Source organism: Rhinolophus hipposideros (genome assembly GCF_964194185.1).
Source record: "Rhinolophus hipposideros genome assembly, chromosome: 8".
NCBI classification, from domain to species: domain Eukaryota; kingdom Metazoa; phylum Chordata; class Mammalia; order Chiroptera; family Rhinolophidae; genus Rhinolophus; species Rhinolophus hipposideros.
In genome coordinates, this window is record NC_138054.1 from 73,803,327 (window position 1) to 73,817,883 (window position 14,557).

The window sequence follows — 14,557 nt, forward strand, 5'->3', positions numbered from 1 at the left end:
AAAAATACTTACATCTGACTTTTACTATAAGAGCCTACAAGAGAGAATCCAGGTGTCTTCTAATTTCCCAGGCCATTCTTACTTCCATGTTATACGTTAGTCTCCCCCTCCATCTTTCACATCTCAGAGCCACCCACACACCTGATGGCATCCAGACATTTGCTTTACATGTCTTATAATATTTGATTACAAAGATAATATATGCAAGGTTTAGAAAAATACTGTATTTTAGTTTTTCAAAAATAGGATTTGGATAGGTAACATACTCGGGGGAGGGGCAATGAAGATAGAGGGAACAGCACGAGCAAAGGTCCAGAGGTAAACTATGTTCCAGAAGAGCAAGTCCATTTTGGCTTGAGAGTAATTGAAGATGAGGCTGGATGCCGCGTCCCAGGCAACATGGGCAGTGAGAGAACGAGAAGGGGCGGCGAAGGGTTAAGAAACAGAAATCAAGAAAGTTTTGAAACAGGGGCCAAGGTTCTCACAGCCTCAAAGGACTGAGAGCCCCGAATTGGGCCGCCTTGTGGCTTTTATTGAAGCACATACGAGGAAGTAGTATTGTTTTTTCTAGGGTCTGTGAGTCTCATACATCATACCAGAAAACTGGTTCAAACCAATCACCCTTGCCTGTCGAAAGTCCCATGATGTGTGAATAATTATTGTTTGTATCTCCCCAGGGGACAAAACCTTTATGTTGAAAACTTATTGACATGGAGAACTGATGTTATCACATCAAGAATCACTTCCCAAGCAGGTTGTGGGAAGGAATACAGCCACCGAGGCAGGAGCTCTCCTTAGACGGGGGAAGGTGGTGGGGCTGTGCTCAGCGCTGGTAAGTGTAGAAGGGGTGGGGTCTATCAACCCTGTGAGTTCTCCTGGTGGTCCCCACACGACTGTGCCTGTCTTAGGTCATTCCTTTCTTGAGGAATCTTACCTGTCATTGGCTGGCCAGCCATCCTTTGGGGCCAAACAAGGAGATGGCATAAAGGTGAAGCAATGTCCCTGAAAGGAATAGTCTCACAGCCTCTTCTTTCTTTTTAGGGGTAAGCACCAGGGGACAGACGGGCAGGCAGCTGTGTGACAACAGCTGGAAAAACAGGTTAAGTTCTTATCACTTGAGGATCTTGACTGTTACATACAGTGAAGAATTTGGAGTTGATTTCACCTCTCTAAACCTGTTTCATTTGTAAAATAGGATAATTCCTGTCATTGAATTGTGAGGATTAACCACAGAGAGAAGCACACAGATGGAAGAGATGTCCTATATAAGAAATGGAGTGACCGTCATGAGGAGATGGAGACAAACAATCTTCCTGGTATAGAGCAAACCATCTCACCTCTCAGGGTGGCCTGCAATTCAGTCTGACTTTAGAGATCTTGTTTTCCTGCGATGCACAATGCGCCGATCAACCACCAGAAGGAGCTCCATACAAAGGAATCAGAGCCCCCTAGCTCATCAGGAAAGTTGTGGGCAAGACGGCATCGGCGCAGGGGTGTGGAATCCTGGACCCAGTGCAGAGCTTCTCCACACTTGATCTTAGCCACATGGCCGAGAAGCGATGCAGAGCTTCTCAATGGCGGGCGGGGCATTGGTCTAGGTGTCCCCTTTTCTTTCTTAGACCCATCCTAAGGATGGGTGGAACATGCTGCCACAATCTAGAGCTTCGCAGCTAACCAGATGTAAGATCTCTAGGATGGGGCCAGATCAAGTTTGGGGGCCGGAATTTCTGTATCTCAAGCAAAAACTAACTGTTCATAAGCCACTGAGCCTAACTCCTTCTTAGAATACCTGGTGCCAGGCCAGGTAGTCTAGCTACACCTGGGGACTTTAGAAAAGGTGCAGGGCTGCAGCAGGAGAGGAAGAAGGGGAGGCAGTGTCATGTCTGTCTTTAGAGCGGTATCCACATTGCCCTGAGACTCCAGCCCTAAGGTCTCTTACAAAGGGTTGTGGAGTCTAGCTTCTCCAATCACGACTACTTACTAACCTAGCGTTTCATAGGATTTTTACAAAACCTCCTTTATCTTTGTCTTCTACACTTACCAGTGCTGAGTTAAGCAGGGACTTTTGTGTTGCAGATGTTAGAATGTAAGCCCAGAGGCATTTAGCAATTTACCCAAGATCAAATAGCACTCAAGGGCAGAGCTGGGCCTGAAAGCAGTAGGAATAGCTCTGAGGGGCCCAGGAAAGGGAAGGCAGGCAGACAGCAACAGCCTTTCAGAACTGCTGCAGCAAGCCAGGCTTTGTACCCGCCCCTCCAGGACCAGCTCTGAAGCTAGGCCCCAGGCTGTCAGCCCCACCTCCACACTCCCACCCCAATCCCCTGAGAGCCCATCGCCCTGGCAACAGCCAGAGGAAGGCCCAGCTAAAATATTTATGGCGCAAACCAGTCCAGAGGCTTCGGATGGGGGGAGGGGGAAGGCTGTCATCCCTTCTCTGCTTGCAGGGGAGGTGACTGACATACAGGGCAGCTGGGTGGGTGAGTCAAGCCCACTAGGTCAGGTCTCTCAAAGGAAGCTCCCCAAGGCTGCAAGCCGTAATGGGAGGGAGAAGTCTGTATGTGACAGACGTGATTGATAGGTGACAGGACTGGGTAAGAAACACAAGTCAGAAAAAAGGAGGAAGAAACTTAAGCAGCATTATGTATAGACCTTGTGCTAGGTATTTCACACATATTCCACTTGTTTCTCAGATCCCATTCATAACAGGGATCATCCTACTTTTATGGAGTAAACAGACCCAGAAAAATAGATGGCAGGTGACGAGCTAGGGTTTGAATACCTATCTGTTTGGCTTTAGCCCTGTGAGCTTTCTGTAAATTTCTGTGGCTCACAAGTAGTCTGCATTTGGGGGTTGAAGGTATGGGAACCGAGGAACCTAGTGCTGGCTTCTCAGATAATGACCTAGGCTCTGGGTCTTCATTTATCTGTGATCAGGATGTCATCTGATTTCCTACCTCCCCACCCCAAACTCCTCCCCTGCCCTCTCTGAAGCAGGTCCTCAAATGCTAGATAATGGAACTCTGGCCACAAGATGAGGCCTTAGGAGACCAAGAAACCAAGGAAAATGCAACCTCAGAGGCCGATCCTGGACTGAAAGTCTCAATGCAAATATATGTTGACAAACGCAACTCAGTTTGCCTGGAACTCTCCTGGTTTTAACACTGGAAAGTTCCATATCCCAGGAACCCTCTCAATTCTGGGTAAACCTGGATGGTTTGTCATCCTAAAGAAACCTCTCACACAAACACAATGCTTTATTGCTTCAGAATATTTGTGGCTGGGACAGGTACAAACAGGTCAAAAGCAGGGTCTGTGAAAATCTGATAGCTTCTTTTTTCAACCTTAGGCAAGGTATTTATCCTCCTTGAGCCTGTTTCCTCATCTGTAAAATGAGTATGATGGCTTGAAGGATCAAGTGAAACAGTGCATATAAATGCTTGACATAGTGCTTGGTACATACTAAGCATTCAATAAATTATTAGTTATTATTTTTATTAATCAATAATGAAGATAAAAACAGGCTCAGAGGTTAAATAACTTGCCCCACGTAAATCAACTGATTTTAATATCCCTTTCCAGGTAAGAGTGAATCTAAGCTTATTAGAAGGCCCCAGGCACAGTTAAGGCAGACAGACTCCGTCTCCAAACTCAGCCCTTCCCCTCCCTCCTTTGTTAGGATAAATGACCAGGAGGCATTAAAGGAAGAGTGCAATAGTAGAGAGAGGGCCCTAACCTCTCAGAAAGCTCAGTGTAAAACCAGCTTAGGGCATTAGGTCATAGGAAACCGGAAGTCTGTATCAAAGGCTGACTTTCCAATCCTTCAGGAGAAAACGTTAGGATAAATAGCTAGCCTAATATAACGGGAAGGAAACTGGGAGCTATATAGGGGGGCTTTGGCTCTCTCCCAAAGTTGATAGAAGCTACCAGAGTGGGACCATTCATCACTTGACCAAACCTTTATTGAGCTCCTTAATGCCAGTTATTTGCTGGGGAAGAGGTATAGTACAGAGGTGAAGTAGAAAAGGCCCTACCCTTCAAGAGCTTTTGGACAAGGTTAGTAATCAACAGTGAAAGAATAACAGGTGCAGAGGTTAAATAACTTTTCCCCAATAAATGAACCCTCTCTCTCACCTGGCTTTCCTCAGCCTGTTACACAGGAGGTGACCAGCTTCCCTCTAGGAGCCCACTAAAAGGTTCCAAGGACTTCCAGGCTGGTACCCACAACACAGGTGTGGTAGGGAGGGAAATAGGGGGTGTTGCAGCCAGTTCTGCTAAAGGCTAAGGGGAGCAGACAAAGGGGGAATGACAGACACCACAGGAGTTGCCAGTTTATTCAGATCTAGGAGGCCGTGTGGAGGATACTGTTAGTCCCCTTCAACTCTTTATAAAGTCCTGAGCATGTTTCACTGTTAGTAGCACAGTCCCCTGCAGCCCTGAGGACTCCAGGCTGGGCCTAGAGATTTTCTGAGGGGATCCTGGCTGGTTTTCTGTGGGTAAATCAGACAGATCAAAGAGCTGGGGTGAGAACAGACAGTTGATCTCTCCTGGGTTTCTCTGTGCTCAGCAAATGCCCTCAGGCCAACCTTGACACAGCAGGCAGCTCTCCTGGTTTCCAGAGTCCTCTGATAGCTGCAAAGACACAGGCAGAAATTAAGAAACATGAAGCTGCCACATCAGGGGGGTTTCCCAGCCTCCCATTTGGCCAGGCTACCTCCCTTACAATCTTCCGCTCCCACGGCACAACTGCAGTTGTTACATTCAGCACAAGGTTTCTAAGTACACAGATGGGTAGAAAATAGAAGTACACAGCTGAGGAGCTCTTTATTCACGTCAGTCAGGCACATGGGCCTTAAATCTCATACCTCCCAGCCTTGGCCATACCTGAGCCGAGTGATCCAGGGCAGAATCAACTAAATCTTTGGGGCCTTAAGTTATATAAGCTTTGGGACCTCCAGCTATACAAAGGGGAAAATGCTTTCTGCTCTCCCAGAGATGTGAAAAAGATAAAAGATTAACAAAGCTTTAAAAGCTATTGGAAGAAAGCGAATAGGAAAACAGGCATCTTCTCATAGCTATTACTACTACCCCAATCCTAGGTTCAGGGGTCCATCTTGTTTGGCCTTATGAGGGGTTCATCCCAACCCCAAAGAATCAGGGTTATCGACAGGACAGATACATCTTCAGCCTGGGGCTGGGCCCTTATCTCATGCCAAAGCCTGTAGCAGTGCTCCCATCTTTTAACAAATGGTATTCCCATTCCTCCTGTTGTTCAAACCAGTGCCCTGGGAGCCCTCCTTAATACCTACGCTTCTCCCACTTCTAGTCAATCACCAAATTATGTTCATTCTATCTCCTAAAAGTTCTTTAATCTGTTCACTTCTCTACATTTTCACTATTGTCATTCTACTTGAGGTCTTCCTCATTTCTTGCCTGGACTAATGCCAGAAAGTTTCCTAATAGGTCCCCATATCTATTCTCCATTCAGGAGCAAGTGAAGTTCAAAAACCAGAAATCTAATCGTGTCACGCCCCACTCCTCACTCCTGGACTAAATGGTCTTTAGCGATAACCGAATAAGGTCCCGATTCTTACCTCACTTTGAACCTGCCTCAGTTCTACCCTCTGCCTAGAGTTTGCTTCATGCCCTTTTCCCCAAACCATGTCCCAAACCCTCTACCTAGCTAATTCTTCCTTTAGACGCTACCTTAAGCATCATTTCCTTAAGGAAAACCCCAAAGCTAGGTTAGGTCCCTGTTGTATGCCCTGTTGCGCCCCGTTCTTTTTCTTTCATAGTGCTTATCACAACTGATATGACATGTTATTTATGAGAGTAATATCTGTTTAGTGTTTGTCTCCCCGAATAAACTGTAAGCTCCATGAGGCGAGAGACCAAGTTTATCTTGTTCATTTGCCACTGACTTTCCAGTATCTAGCACATAATAGGTGTTCCAGTCTATAATAAGGAATGTATTAAGAAAAAATGAATGAAAGGGGCCATTTGTACTGCTCTTTGGAGAGAAGCTTATGAAGAATCCTATCAGGGCACAAGGTATTTCTCTTTCTCAAAAGCAGATGCAGAGTTTGTTTCCTACATTCTAAGACCAGAGAGCCTGAGAGATGGGGAGCATCCATTTAACTAAAGTTGGGCCATGAATAGGAAGCGGAGAAGAATTAGCCCTGTGTCTGAACCCAAATGCTTCTATTCCCAGTTCTCACGCATGGTGCCGGGGAAGAAGAGACTGGCTATCCTGAAGTGGGCCAATGTGGGCTTCAGAGGCTGACGAGGGAACAGCTAATTCAGGCATCTTCACAAACTGTTAACAGAAACAGTGCCCCAATTTCTGGCAACGTGCTCTACGAGGCTGATTCATCTGGTGCAATAGATTGGCCACGCCTAACATCTCCGCCTAACATTTCAAATGGGCTTTTTTTGCAGGAGTCCCCATGACTTCCCCAAATTTGCCCTGGAAACAAGACCTCCTTGAAGCAAAAAGCTCCCTAGGTGTAAGGTGGGGGAAAGCACAGGGGAGCTTATACCTACCTGCCTGAGAAATCCTACCTGTCGAATGCCTGCCTGAGAGGCAGCTACAATCACCACAGCGTAGACTAGGAATGGGGAGGACACCTACTGCTGAGGGCCACTGCATGTGTAGTCAAGGAACGTCAAGAGGCTAAACTGCAGCAGCGTGGCTGTGAAATTCAAGTCCCTTCCCGATGCAAGTCTCCCTCCTTTTAGAAAAGAGCGCTGCAGTTGGCAGGACACTGGATGAGAACACATCCTCCATCCCAGAGCCAGAACAGGCCATACAGTAGAAGACCTCCAGCTCATGGGTTGGAAAATTGATTCTAGATGTCAGGGAACATATCTGCTCCCCATTACTTGCAAAAGGAGTTTGGTCTGCTGTCTGAATGTAGCCTCCTTGGGAACCCAGGGCAGCAATCAAGCCACAATAGGACTAGGGTCTAGTGCCCACCATAGGCCTTTGCTCCTGAGGGGCTAGGTCAGGGAACAAAAGAATGAGGAGGTGGTGGAGTGCACTTCCTCCCTGCCCCCCAACAGCTGCTGTCTCAGACAGCTGTATCTAGCCAGTCTACTGAAGGCTATTAAATATTCATCAGATGCTTGCTAGCTTTAAACATGCCATGACTATTAATCCGGAAAGCAAGAGGTACATGAGGGTCTGGAGACAGAGAAGGAGGGAGGGCTGAGAAAGATCCAATTTTTTTAACTTTGGGAATCTGGAAACCAAGCCAGGGACACCCATCCTGTACCCCAAAGCTGGGAACTACTTTCCGTGTAAACTGATCTTCTTATAGCCACTCTAGGCACAGAGGAGGCAGCTAAGAGGGAACAGAAAGACTTAGGTCTAAACTCCAGCTTTTGGACCCTGGGGCCATCCTAACGTGTATCCATCAGTTTCCTAGGATAATCTTCCCTTCCCAGGATTGTCTGTAAGAATTAAATGGGATGCCACATATGACACTCCCAGCACAGAGGTAACACAGAATTCAGAGCTTAAAATGGAGGCAGAGACTTCGCTCATTCAGGACTTAAAACAGAGTGGTGAAGCAAAGCTTTGCTGAACATTTCCTTAAGAACAAAGTTTCTATTAGTGGAGACTCAGAGAGTTTTGGTCTCCAATTCACAGGGTGGGTGAAAGGGACAGGATATAGGAAGACTACCTTAACATACGATGAAAGCTTAACATCCCACCCTCATATGGCCCTAATACTACCTGAAAGGAGCGATGATTCTGCTTTCTGAAAAAAGGAAAGTACCAAAAGGCCTTCGGGCAAGGTGTTTCTGTCTTGGCCAGGTAAAGGAGGACCATCCCCTTCACTGTCCCACAAAGGAGTAGGGCCACTTACAGAAAGCTTTTCTCTTCTGGTTCCTTTCCTTTGCTACCTCGCCAGCACAGTGGCAAAGACAGGTGTGTTCTTGTGCTAAAGGCCACAAATAACTCCCTAAACTTTAGAATAAAGTCCAAATTCTTTGCCCAACATTTAGCCTTTCAAAATTGGCACTATTCTACGCTTCCAGCATCTATTTATAGCTAACATTTATTGGGTGCTGACCATGTCATGATGAATGTTTTACATATATTAGTTCCCTCAATCTTCACAATAATGCTGTGAAGTAAATGTTATTATCCAATTTTACAGATGATGAAACTGAGACTTGGAGAGGAGAACTCACCTAAGTATCCAAAACCAGTCGCTTTGGAGGCGGCAGAACTTGAAATTAGTCTGTTTAAAGCCATAATAAAGTGCTACGCTAACCTATCTGTCTGCCTGGCAAATTCTTAGTTATCCTGTAAGACTCAATTGAAATGCACCCCGCCTTCTCTGGCTCTCCTTATCCCTTTCTCAGACAGCTCCTGAAGGCTGCCTGATCCTCAGTTCCGCAACAGAAATGACCACACACTACTACTAACTCTGTAAGACTTAGAGACTCTCTCCCATTAGACTGAGTTTCATGAGGGCAGAGATTATGAACTGATGTAGAACCGTTACCCACCACAGCCAGCACAAGGGTCTAAGTGACCTCAGCCAATGTTCACTGCATTAGGAACAGCACTCCTGCAGAATAAGCCTCCTGCCAGAATATAGAATGGTGTGCAGGCTCCCTGGGACGGTTCTGGCTGACAGGTGAGCCCCTCAGGTTCAGTGTAGTCCAGTGGTTGAAAGTGATCCTAGACTCTGAAGTCAGACTGCCTGAGCTTGGATCCCAGCTCCGCTACATCACAGCTGCATAGCCTTGGATATGTGATTTAATTTTCCTGGACCGCAGTTTCATCACTGTGTAAGAATGGGATAATAATAGCCAAGCTACATGTAGAGAAGACAGTGCATGGTGGAGAATGTCAGAATTGACAAAATGCAATCGACATCTCTGAAATCAAGATGATTCTTACTCTCGATACGAACAAGAAGCCATTGTGTTGGTTTAACTGGCAGGCTTTTTTCTTTCTTTGCAGTACCTAATGATACATCTCATAATAAATGGCCTCAGTGTCAATAAAATATGGTATTATCTTATAAAAGCAGCACGCTTTCAGCATAGAAAATGGAGTCTGATGTACAAAAATGTTGATATGCACCGCCTCACACAACTTGCTATACAACTGTGGTAAATTACTTCGTCTCTTCTAGTATCAGGTGCCTCGTTTACAAAAATAGGGACACACAGTAGGCATTAAATTGAGTTCTCTACTCCCTTAGCCAGGCAAAGCTGCTTATTTTCCCTATGTCACTTTCTCCTTTTAAAAAAATGGAGTCAAGATTGGTGAATGGGAGTAGACTGAGAATAAAATGGAAAAAAAAAATTAAAATGACTACTTAATAGTAACACTGCCAGCAAACAGTAGCCTGTATAGGCTCACACAAAGCATGAGAAGATATCAAGAAAGCGGGAGCCCATATGCTGCCTTATGCATTCTAATCCAGAAATGAAATTTGGGCAAAGCCTTGGGGGACATATTGCCTTCAGGGTTTAAGGTCAGGGAGGGAGTACTTAACTTTCAAAAATCTCAGCAAAACATCTACCAGCGCGACCTCTATCTCCCTTGTTCACTTTATTCAACAACACGTTGCATATTTGTAGGCAAGAAACCTTTGGGGCTGCTGTGACATAGGTAAGAAACCTAAGAAGCCTCATTCAAGGTCATGAAGATTTTATACTGATTTCCTTCTAAGAGTTTTATAGTTTTAATTCTTACATTTAGGCCAACTCTCAGGCTCCTGTGTCTGAAACAAAAAACAGTCCGAGTCTGTTTCATCCTTTGTGGTCAGAGAGCCCTAGCAGCTGCTAATGTGCCCGTATCTTCATTCTTAGCTTGGGCCGTGGGTGAGAAGTGGTGGAAGAGAAAGCAAGAGTAGACAAACCCTAAGGCTATTTTAATTATTGCCATATCCCTAGGTAAGGAAGGGTGAGAGTGTTCCCTTAGTAGCAACTGTCACTGCCAAGAGCACCTGGAGTTTCCATGGAAAGAAACCCTGGAGAGAGGTAAGGGCAGAAGCAAAGGAGGTTGATGGTGGAAGAAGGGAATGTTGGAGCTCACTCTCTGAGCTTCTGGAGAACTACATATGGCCAGGCACGGCAGCTAAAACAGCTTCATTTGCACTTTGGCAGCCTGTAGTACAATGTACAGGATAAAGACATAATTTGGAGAAGCAGCCGGATGGCTCAGTTGGTTAGAGTGTGAGCTCTGAACAACAGAGTAGCTGGTTTGATTCCCACATAGGCCACAACTAGATTGAAGACAATGAGCTGCTGCTGAGCTTCCAGAGGGGCGCCCGGATGGCTCAGCTGGTTAGGGGGCCAGCTCTTAACAACAAGGTTGCTGGTTCAATTCCCACATGGGATGGTGGGCTGCGCCCCCTGCAACTAAACAGCAACTGGACATGGAGCTGAGCCGCGCCCTCCACAACTAGACTGAAGGACAATGACTTGGAGCTGATGGGCCCTGGAGAAACACACGGTTCCCCAATATTCCCCAATATAAATTTAGAAAAAATAAAAGAAGAGAAGCCATGGAATGGGAGAAGATACTTGCAAATCACAAACCTGATAAGGGTCTATCATTAGAACATATAAGGAACATATAATTCGGTAATAAAATACATACAATCCAATTTAAAAAACGGCGAAAGATATAAACTGACATTTCTTCAAAGACGATATATGACATACAGATGGGGAATAAGCACATGAAAAGATGCTCAACAAAATTAGTCATTAGGAAAATGCAAATCAAAACCACAGTGAGGTACCAATTTACACACCCAGTAGGATGACTATAATAAACAAAAAAACAAAACAGAAAATAAGAAGTGTCGGTGAGGATATGGAGAAATTAGAAACCTCATACATGGCTGGTGGGAATAGTGCAGCCTCTGTGGAAAAAAATTTGGCAGTCCCTCAGAATGCTAAACAAGAGTTATCATATGAGCCAGTAATACCTTTTCAAGGTATATGCCTAAGAAATTAAACGTGTCCACACAAAAATGTGTACAGGAATGTCCACAGTAGTATTCACACAGCCAAAAAGCAAAAACAAGCCAAATGTCCGAGTGAATGGATAAACGAAATGTAGTATATGCATACAATGCAGCAGTATTTGACAATAAAAGGAATGAAGCATTGATACAACATGGATAGAGCTTGAAAACATTATGCTGGTCAAAGCCCAGTCAAAAAAAAAATCACATATTATATGATTTCATTTATATGAAATGTTCAGAATATGCAACTTGATAAGAGACAGAAAGTAGATTTGTGGTTGCCTAGGGCTGGAGAGGGTAAGTGGATTGCGGGGAGATGGCTAAAGGGCATAGTGTTTCTTCTGGGGTGATGAAGATGTTCTACAATTGATTACGGTGATGACTGTGCAACTCTGTATATACAGTCATGCGCCGCTTAATGATGGGGATACATGCTGAGAAATGTGTCGCCAGGCAATTCTGTCGTCGTGCAAGTATCACAGAGTGCACTTACGCAAACCTAGATGGTACAGCCTACTACTCACCTAGGATAGATGGTATACCACTGTTGTATATGCGGTCCGTCATTGACCTTCATTACACAGTACATGACTATACTAAAAACCATTGAATCGTACACTTTAAATGGTGGAATAGTATGGCATATGAATTATATCTCAATAATCCTAACACGTTCTTAATTTATATTAATAGAAGCTAACCAGAAGCTGCAAACTGGTAGGCTATGGGCAGCATTTGGCTTGTAGTGGATGTTTTAAAGGGAATGACACAAATTTCAGCAAACAAACCATTGGCTGTATGTAAAATCCAAATTTCTAATTTTTCTTAAAAATCAGATCTAGCAAGTCTAACAAAAAACTTTTAGAGCTGGGAAAGAAACATGAATGAAAATGATCTTCAAATACTTGAAAGGATATTCAGGGGTCCAAAGCAGTAACTCATTAACACAAGGAAAAACTTCCGATACTGAGAGCTGTTCTAAATGAAGTGGGCCGCTTTTGCAACATGTTTCCTATCACTAGTATGAAGTACTGATACATGCTATAACATGGATGAACCTTGAAAACATTACACCAAGTGAAAGAAGCCAATCACAAAAGGGACATGTTATACAAATCCATTTATATAAAATGTCCAGGGTAGAAAAATCCATAGAAAGTAGTTTAGTGGTTGCCAGGAGAGGGGAATTAGGAGCGGTGACTAACAGGTATGGGATTTCTTTTTGGGGCAATGGAAATTTTCTGGAATTAAATAGTGATGATGGTTGCATAGCATTGTGAATGTTCTAAAAAACGACTGAACTGTATACTTTAAATGGTGAAAATGGTAAATTTTATGTCATGTGAATTTTACCTCAAATGAAAAAGAAAAAGGTAGAGAGGATCAAATGACATAATCCTCCTTGACGGCTTAGGATATGGTGATGCACATAGTGATAAACGTTAGCTGTTATTATCAACTTCATTTGATGATAAATGAGAGGGGTTAAAGGTTTTATTTTTGTCAACAGAGACAAAAACTCTGATGAAGCAGAGCCCAGTCTTGCCTGGCTCCAAAGCTTGTAGAACTGTAATAAATGTTCACAGGCAGTGACAGAAAGCTATAGAAAACACTGGGACCAACTGACTAAACCATACACCCAGAATAGGCAGACCCAGGCATGGTCTGCCAACAATGGAACCTGTCTTTCCAAGCACAAATTGCAGGCCAAGTGAAGAAAGACATTTCCTCAAAATTCTGCTCTGCAGACTACCCTAGGCAAAGTTGAGACTAACTTCTCTGCATTCAGGGACTTCCCCTTAAACTTTCCTAGCCATTCATATGAACCGATATCATCCTTAGGACTTCCTGGGTTCCCAAAACCATGCTCAAGGCATATGGCCCTCCTGAAAGTCTCCAAATCTGAGAGGCTCCTGGCTGAGAGGTAGGCTTCCTTAGAAGAAATGTCCAAAAAGGCAAATTTCTCTGTGAAAGGCTCCATGGGCCTTTGGCCTACTCACGTAGAACTTGTCTCCTCAGGGCCATCCGAACCCTAACAACTCATTCAGGAGCAGAGGGAAACGTCATCCAGTGAGTTCCCTGATGGCTTCAAGCAACAGGAAGGCTTATTCAGTTGTCAGAGTGAGCCCAACTAACCAAACCAGGGGATTCAATTTTCTTAGGGAAAGAACACTAATACTTACTATGTATAGGGCACTGAATTGGTGGTCTTATACACAGAACTGCTTCTGTGTGCCACTGTTAAGGTGAACATTATCCCTATCTTCCTTCCCAGATGTGGAAATAAGGTAAGTGATTTGTTTTAGATCACTAAAGATAGCTCATCGATTCAACTGTAGTTTTTTGTCAGGTTCCCCGTCCTTTCTACCACGACAGGATATCCCTACTGGGTGTCTCAGAAGTGTGAGCAATACCCCTTCCTTAGATTATAAGCAGTATAGTATAAGCGTCAAGATGTTAGGTTCTGGCAACATAAACTTGGGCTTGATTACTAACAATACTAATTATGTGACCCTGGGAAGTCACTTAACCTAATTCTCAGTTACTTCTGTAAAATACAGTTATTATGGGACAATTGTTTTTTGGTTTTTTTTGGCTGCCCAGAATGCATTTCCCTGTCCTAATACCCCTCTGACTTCCTTTTGAGGAATGAGCTTGTTCTTAACTGCATACTGGTAAAGTATGGGCACATGACTCAAGCTAATCCAGTCTGACATTCCTCCCTAGAACTTGAATCTTGAGGGAGAAAGAAACCAAATATGGCTAGACTTTATTCCAGCAATAAGGCTTAGGCAGCTAGCTTGGCTTCAGGATCACTCCTGTGGCCCACCACTGCTGTTTCAGTTCTCTGCAGCCACTTTGGTTCCCAAGATAGATTTTCCAGCCTTCACAGTAAATCTGTGAGCCCCTAATAATTCCCTTTTATTCACATTAGCCAGTCACTTTGTTGCTTACAACCAATGAACTCCAAATAAAACACTGCATCATCAGGTTACTGACAGGATAGTGGGACTTAATAACCTAAGTTGATACTATGTTGTCATTATAAGTAAATTCAATATGGACTGTAAATATATAAGCATGGTAATGTTGCAAATATAGTACAAATGAAGTGCAAGGGAGATTCGCCCATTGATCACCTCCCAGGCCAAGATCCCCTGGCAAAACTGTTTTATAGTCAGGATAAAAGTCCCACATCCTTAATGGAAAGCCACCTTAACATACCTGATATGGGTCTTCACTACCCATTCTACCCCAGGAAATGTCTCAGGAATTTTCAAGGACCTGAAAATGGAGAAGTAGGAGATCAGTCTTTCGAAGAAGAAATTTTAAAGACACACAAAATAAAAGATAGAGATCCTGCATGCAGTTTATACATTACAGGAGAGAAACATGCAACTTTCAAGGAAATTTTAAGTAACATTTCATTGTGAATATCAATATGGGGACCTATCGGGGCTCATCCTTGTACATTTTAAAATAGCTGAGCAGAAAGCTTTACTTTGGGGAGCAGATCTAATCTACAGTCATTGAAATTTTACAGTGTGTCATTT

General features: G+C 44.0%; 1 protein-coding gene across 1 annotated transcript in view; it reads right to left on the reverse strand.

The window, feature by feature from the left end:
• KHDRBS1 (KH RNA binding domain containing, signal transduction associated 1) overlaps nucleotides 1-14,557 on the reverse strand; it is a 39,439-nt gene continuing 24,882 nt past the window's right edge. The window contains exons 10-11 of the transcript XR_013993875.1: nucleotides 14,229-14,288; nucleotides 1-4,629 (exon numbers count right to left, since the gene is read on the reverse strand). The gene's annotated coding sequence lies outside the window, so the exon portion shown is untranslated. The remainder of the gene's footprint in view (nucleotides 4,630-14,228; nucleotides 14,289-14,557) is intronic.